Genomic DNA, 8,138 nt, shown 5'->3' on the forward strand with positions numbered 1-8,138 from the left:
TAGGCTTTAAAAAAGCACTTTTACACGTCCCAGTATTAACCCTCTCTCTCGTTTAAGTCTCTGTCAAACAGCGCGCTTTGGCTTATGATCTTAACAGCTTCAGAGGGCGCGAACTAGTTTGATTAAGCTATGAAAGACGCTAATGCTAATTCATAAATTCTAAAACCAATTAACTATGTTGATATGATCTAAGTGAGAGAGCAGATCATAGTTTCTAAAAATTCCTATTTTCTTTTGATCAATTTCGTTGTGGGTCCAATTGTATAAACTTTTCCCGGGGTTAACACAGCCCTTAATGATTAGTCTAAGAGGTTTTCTACCCATAACGAGGAAGCCTGCATCTCACCTGATGGAAAGTGACGATCAGGCTGAAGGTGGAAGCAAGCTTCACCTGGAATCCTAAGCCACAGGAAACTGCATAACTTACCTCCAACTGCCGAATCACAATAATGCTGTTATCTGTTGTTATAGCGACAGAAGTAGGCAAGATGGTGGTAGCTAGCCCAGTTAGCTAGGTAGGCATTTGTCTCGTTAAACCCACAAAACATAGTCTAGGCGCAGACCACCGATTTTGTTGGTCGATAGTTGGGTCGGGCTGTTGATCAGTATGGAGATGTATGAAAGTGCGCACATTACACCGATTTGGCATCGGCCAATTCTTCATACAAATTAGAATCGGGTTCAACTATCGGCCGATTAAAAGTCGGTGGTCTGCGTCTAGGCTTTATAATGATTATCAATAGACTGATTGATCACTAACTAGCCCGTCGTTCATTTGTTTGTACTATGTCGATGACCTAATTAACTGAATCAGTTCAATTACTAACTAATGAATGGTTTAACTTTGCCTTATTTGTTTGGACATTTCTAACGATAATGTGGACGTGAGGTACTTACTGTCTTTCGCCGGTAGTTAGTGATAATATCGCATATATTTATTAGTATTGAGTTAGTGAACAAAGTTGTGAGATGTGGTTTTATTTAGAGACGCAGGTAATAAACGCTATGTTACAAGGATGTAGTAAAACTGAGGTTCAAAATTTAACCAATAAATTTAAAAAAAACATCATTACGTCACAATGACATAAAGTCTTTTATTAGGTTATACATTTCGGTTTATGCAACAATAATATTGCATAGTTATTAAAATTTTCTGGAGTTAAGAGTCGCCTCTCGATCTTAAATTTTTGATAGAGCAGTCGCCCGGCAAACGAAAGGTCGTGGGTTCGATTCTGAACTTAGGCAAATCGATTTTTTTCAAAAATTCATAATACTTGTTACAGTTGAAGAATGTAAATAAATAAACGTTGTATATAGATTGTTTTAGTGTATGTCTTCTTGGTTATCCTATTAAATAAAATAAAAATACACGTGCAATCCATACATTACTTTTAACGGTGCATTTAAATGAACCTTATGCAAATATTTTATCATAGGCTTCAACCATTTATAGTGTAGAACTCTAGAGAATACTAAATTCAAAACAATGAATATTACTTTATTTATAGTAAACTAGCTTTCCGCCCGCGGCTTCGCCCGCGTGGAATTTTGTCTGTCACAGAAAAACTTTATCGTGGCGTCCCTGTTTCAAAAACCGAGATAAAAACTATCCTATGTCTTTTCCCGGGACTCAAACTATATCTATGCCAAATTTCATCAAAATCGGTTTAGTGGTTTAGGCGTGAAAGCGAGACAGACAGACAGAGTTACTTTCGCATTTATAATATTAGTATAGATAGTACAGATTGTTTAAAAGGGTATTAAAATTCTAAGATTTTTACCAATTGTAACTTTACACAACTTATTTACTTATCAATATCACGCATATTTTCCTCGTATCACTTTTGCATATTTTCAGAACACGTTAATTTTAAAACTTTTGTTTTGGAAATTGGTCCGCCAGAAAAAGCTTTTATTTTTAAAAATTTTAAAATCTTTTTTTCACGCAATAAAAATCACTCTAAAGTAACAAAACAAAACACTGCCTCTAATTCCAATATCGAATTCGAACTTCGAAAACAAAAAATCACTCACCTCGTAAAAGCTCGCGCTAACAATGTCACTCGCGGCGTCGCGTGCGCAACCCGTGCGGCGACCGACAGCACTGATTGATCTACGCTGCGCTCGGTGACGTCGCGGAGGCTAAACATCCCTCGTAGATACTAAATACTTAGGCGACCGACAGCACTGATTCATCTACGCTGCGCTGCGCGGTGACGTCGCGGAGGCTAAACATCCCTCGTAGATGCTTAGAGTAGAGTTCACCTGCCTTATGACGGACGCAGCGAAAATAAAATTTATGCTGTTTAATACGTAGCCGGTGCCTTAACGCATGCACTGATTGATTGTCGCGGAGGCTAGGCGGAGCCCTCGTAGATGCTTAGGCGACCGACAACACTGATTCATCTACGCTGCGCTGTGGTGACGTCGCGGAGGCTAAGCATCCCTCGTAGATGCTTAGGCGACCGACAACACTGATTCATCTACGCTGCGCTGCGCTGTGACGTAGGCGGAGGCTAAACATCCCTCGTAGATGTTTAGAGTATAATTCACCTGCCTTATGACGGCCGCAGCGAAAACTTTTAATATATTTAATACGTAGCCGGTGCCCTAAGGCATGCACTGATTGATCTATACCGCGCTACGCGGTGACGTCGCGGAGGCTAAACATCCCTCGTAGATGCTTAGAGTAGAGTTCACCTACCTTATGACGGCCGCAGCGAAAATAAAATTTATGCTGTTTAATACGTAGCCGGTGCCTTGCCTTTAGATCAGTCATGCTGTCACTATTGATCCATACTGTAGTGAAGACGTAGCCGGTGCCGTAGCTGACAAACGAGTAGGCCGGAGGCTAAACATCCCTCGTAGATGCTTAGAGTAGAGTTCACTTGCCTTATGACGGCTGCGGCGAAAACAAAATTGAATCTATTTAATACGTACTACCCAGTGCCTTGTCTTTAGATCAGTCATGCTGTCACGATTGATCTACGCTGCGCTGTGGTGGTGACGTAGCCGGTGCCATAGCTGATATACGAGTAGGTCGGAGGCTAAACATCTCTCGTAGATGCTTAGGGTGGGTTGTACCATCTTACTTTAACTTTGACAAACGTCAAAAATCTGTCAAACTCCATACAAAAAGCACCGGTTATCGTCAAAGTAACGGTCAAAGTTAGGTGGCGCAACTCAGGCTTAGAGTTCACCTGCCTTATGGTGGTCGTTTAACATTGGTTGTAGATGACAGAGTCAATTTAGTGTTCACTGCTCAACGTCTTTTTTGAGGCTACACACATATCCCTCAGAGTTCACCTGCCTGATGATGGCCGCTTTACACGTGGGAAGTGATCACAAAATTGAATTTGTAAATAAAAATTTTACTTGCTACGACATTTTGATGACGTAGTCGGTGCCTTAGCGATAGCACTGGTGACGTAGCCGGTGCCGCGAGTCGAAGGCTAAACATCCTTCGTAGTTTAGAGTAGAGTTTACCAGATGATGGCCACGTAACACGTGTGAAGTGATTACGAAAGGAACATGCAAAAAATCATCCCCACCCACCACCAGACCTCATAGATGGTCATCCATTAGTCTATCATCTCCTTAAGTTTGGCACGCACTTTTTCGGACAGCATGTGGAAGGCTTTGTCCGGAAACCCACAGTTTCCTCCCACTTATGGCGAGTGACGGAGCACCGGGGTCTTTTTAGTGGGTATGCCTCGTCCTTCTGACTCGGTGAGCCCCACTTAGCCTACTCTGTCCCTGCAGGGTAGATATGCGATTCAACGCATTTTTCCCCTTAAAAAAGGTACACATGTGCGAAGCAAACACAGGATGTCAGGTTGTGTTTTGATGACGTAGTGGTGTTTTAAACCTTTGGGTTTTGACCCGGGTCTTGACCCGGAAGATGCATAACCCAATAATCTTAGTTATTTAAGAAAGCTTGACTCATCTCCGCAATTGACGTAGGTTTGCTCATTACTAGGAAAGGGCTCCTCCAAGAACTATAGACCTCAAAATTTATTATAATTCTAATTGAAGTCACCTTGAATAATTAGAGGCACGATTTCTCAGTTTATGTGGTTTATGCACAATAAGCTCTGACGCTATAAAACTGAGAATCCATTACATTGTAATGCCCTTTATCTTAAAATGCCAAGGGTCGTGCTAATTAATGGCAATTGTGTGTTAGCACCAGGTTTTTCGTGGAAACTTCATAGATTATCACATAACTTTTCCTGTTTTGCACCTATTTTTTGTCGTGGAGGAAATGCTTTGCGTGCACCATCACCACTACCGGGAAAGTAGGTGGTCAATGGGACTCCCGATGCCTTGAAAAGGATGGGGTATACCCACTAAAACCTCCCCGACGTTTCGTCTTCGACAGTGGGGATGTCGCGAGTATCCAGCCGTAGCCACGCCCGTATTCACAAACGATGCTTGCTTAAGTGAAGCAGCAAATCGAACGCACAGCGTTGAATAGAGCTCTGTGATTGGTTCGTGTGTACTGTGTAACCCTGTGCGTCCATGCGCACTGTGAGACCTCATAGTAATGTTTGTGAATACGTCTGCGACATCACCGGCTTCCTGTTTTGCACCTAACTAACCTGCGTAAAAAAGTTCTATCTAAAATTAAAAGTCTAGGATAAAAAAGTTAACTCTAGCATAAGGTGCAGCAGACCAAAGACATTAGTGAATAAAGCTTGTGGATTATTCCAATAATATCTATATTTGATGTATAATAGGGATGATGACTGGGTAATGAAATCGAAATTCTATTTAGTCCGTCAGACAGATAAATTAGAAAATATTAGACTCATATTTTTTAATTTTTTCCATAATCCAATAATTACAGTATTATATTGAGTTGAAATGTCGCGTGACGTCACTTTTGAGTAAAAATTCTACTCAATTGTGACGTATCGCGCCATTTCAACTCGATGTAGCACTGTTATTATTAAAATTTAATTATGAAAGAAAATAAAAAATATGAGTCTAATATTTTCTAATTATCTGTCTGACGGACAAATAATTGAAATTTTGTCATCTAGCCTATTGAGGGTCTGTTCACCACAATGGTTCGAATGTTATTATTATAACATAGTAGTCCATCGACATAATCTGGCAATTTGGGAGTCTCCATGTCTTTCTCCTAATTAATAAATTAGGAGAAAGACGTCCTTTTTTGCAGAGTCCGAAAGAAGTAGTAATTAATGTGAAAAATATTTAACCTTCAAGCGGGCGCGTGGTCTTTTGTAACGGCAGCGGTCGCGCGTAAACGAAAAGACCTATAGGGTCTAGTAGAGAAATAAAGCACTTATTTTCCAATAATCATTTATTATTTTGTACGCAGATATTTATATTATGATTGTATTAAAGTCATAAGTAATTTGAATTAATTTAAAGAAACAATTATTTCATCAATTAACATAACGCAAATATTATTTGGATCAAAAACCAATTTTGGAACACAAACTCTTTTAAAATACCTCAGAATAGTTCATATACCTGGGAAAAAAGATAAAAATGGCAAAATAATGATAAAAAATAATTTTATAATTTTGGTTCAGTTTAGCTTGGTTTATGAGCTCCGATTCACTCTCTTTTTCATTTTTTCTTAGTGATGCCTCTGTTATTTCACTTTGTACTAGCAGTCTACGACTTATAAATAAGAAAAAACAGTATTGCAAGCTTAATTCAATAATATTGAGTGATAGCCGAAGAAATGGTATATCGCATAGAGAGTCGCGCGTAACCTTTTCGACGACAGGCGCGTGGCGTGCTTTCGACGCCGGCGCCGCGACCAAAACAATAGCAAGCCATGGGGTGGGAAAAGCGCGGAGAGCTGAGGTAAACTCTTTTTTTCACTCACAATGAGCAAGCGACAGGCTACTGAAAATGAAAAATATGTGTAACAAGTTAAAAAAAAGTTATGAACGAAAATGTGTTAGGCGCGGTCGATTCGACGCCGCGCGCCCGCTTGAAGGTTAAAAAGTTAAGTGGATGTGAGATCCAATTTAGTGCTCTTCAAAACCAACTTATTGAGTAGGTATCATCATATTATTATCAGTAGAAATTTGGCTAGCTAGGATTACAGGTAATAATATTCCACAAGTATTAAGTAGGTAGATAAGTTTACTTACTGAGTCAATGGCTGCATTGTTTGTATACTGACTGCACCGCGTAGAAACCTGTTTGTCACTAACATACAATCCTTGGATATGTGAATTTTCCAAATTGAAAATTGATCTTTCCTATTACATACCTTTACCAAATGACATGTAAAATGTGTTTTTTCTATTACTTTAATAAGTTCAAATAGATACATAAGTACATGGATTAATCTGGAACATTTAATGTCCTCACTTATCATAAGAATAAAAACCTGATTACTAAGTAAATCTGAGATTTTAAACTTTCGCGTTCCATTTCAACTAAAATAGTAAGACACGGGTCTTAACGAGACGTTTATTAACTCATAATGTAACTCAATAATAAACGTCGCGTTAAGACCCGTGTCTTACTATTTAAGTAAATGTAATTTTACAAAATCTTCATGAAAAATGATGAATCCGTTGCTTGAAATTCAAGAAATAATATACCATGAATACTCAGGACAGGACAAAACTTTTCAATACGAATTACGATTGGTATTTATCGCTCAACTCATAACAACTCCATAGCTCGATGCAACGACTTAAAAACACATTAAGCCATGGGCATAGATTGTTATAATTTGTCTGTGAGCCTTGTGAATTATTTGTCATGATTATATCCACGCAAGCACAAATTAAAATACTGGGTCAAGAAACTCCAGGCTTTGAGAAGTGTCCATGAGTGGTGGTGAGTGGCTACCGTCATTCAACGCGCTCGTATTTAGCTCTTCAATTACAAAAGAGTAATTACCATAAAAATTGTATCAATGCATGATCTGGTGGTTTGCCTACTATACCTACTGGAGACCCGCTATACTGGAGTTGCAGTGTTAGAAAAGTGTAGTAGGATAAGTTCCGTTTTTACGTTAGCATTAACATCTGCACACAAAAATTATTTACAAAGGAATTGAATCCTCGTCTTTTTTGTATTGTTCTGGGGATTTTAGATAATTTAGATTTCATTAATGATTTCAAAATTCGGGAGAATAGTACCTGAAATGGCTTTTCTAGTTTTCGATTCAAATGACAGGGTGATCGCCCTGACCTATGATTGCCCCTGTGTTCTCAGTGTAATTTTAAATAAAACCAGCAAATTCCGTATTATCTATTTAAATTAACGCCTTTTTTCATCCATTACATCCTTTTATAGATACACTAAAGTATCGTAATATTAGTGATGATGCAAGGAGCTCGCACCGCCTGCGGGCTTTGGTGCAAGGCTTGCAAGCGCAGGTTTGAAGGTGAGAAGATAGAATGAAAGTGAGTGGACAGATATTTAGTTATGTGCAGCAGTTTACTCATAAAAAGCGTATTCCAAGATATAAACTTAAATAAACATAATATTGTGTAGGTATTTACGAATCCCAACAAAATATAAATTAACCCAAACCTACATATTTTATGTGGGTAAAAATACTACTATATCCATCACATTTTAATATTACAGAAATTCCAAAGCGCCAAGTTATACAATGCAAGTAATATAATTAACTAGCGGCCGCCCGCGACTTCGTACGCGTGGATCCTGTTTTACCCCCTTTTCCCGAATTTTCTTTGCTATAAACCTCACGGAGCCCGAGACCTTTCCAACGAATGCAAAACCGTGGAAATCGGTTCGTGAGTTCTGGAGTTATAGCGTCAGGGAGGAAAACCCGACTTATTTTTATATAGTAGATAATGTCGCTGAAGTCTGAAGTATGAATGTAATGTGCCACCTCCGAGATTCGAACCAATAGCGGCAAAGTGTGCTAAATAGCTGTCGCAACCGTACATTAACCGTAAATTCCTTAAAGCAAATCCACATAATGCATTGTTGACATCATATATTTGTCTATTTACATAACTAAACGCGTATGAATGTACCTTCTAGGGACTTTACTCGTTCGTTTAAACCTAGTGCTGTCTGTTGGACAAAGGTCCGACCTTCACCAGATCGTCGGTCCACCAACTGGTAAAAACTTTACTGAGTAGGTAATAAAAATATTTTTA

At 38.9% G+C, this 8,138-nt stretch overlaps 1 protein-coding gene across 1 annotated transcript in view; it reads right to left on the bottom strand.

Annotated features, from left to right (window-relative positions):
• Nucleotides 1-2,111, bottom strand: part of LOC135077046 (scavenger receptor class B member 1-like) — a 35,169-nt gene extending 33,058 nt beyond the window's left edge. Inside the window, exon 1 of the mRNA XM_063971640.1 lies at nt 2,035-2,111. The gene's annotated coding sequence lies outside the window, so the exon portion shown is untranslated. The remainder of the gene's footprint in view (nt 1-2,034) is intronic.
• Nucleotides 2,112-8,138: the final 6,027 nt, after the last annotated feature.

The sequence above is a fragment of the Ostrinia nubilalis genome, chromosome 12 (genome assembly GCF_963855985.1).
Source record: "Ostrinia nubilalis chromosome 12, ilOstNubi1.1, whole genome shotgun sequence".
Taxonomy (NCBI): domain Eukaryota; kingdom Metazoa; phylum Arthropoda; class Insecta; order Lepidoptera; family Crambidae; genus Ostrinia; species Ostrinia nubilalis.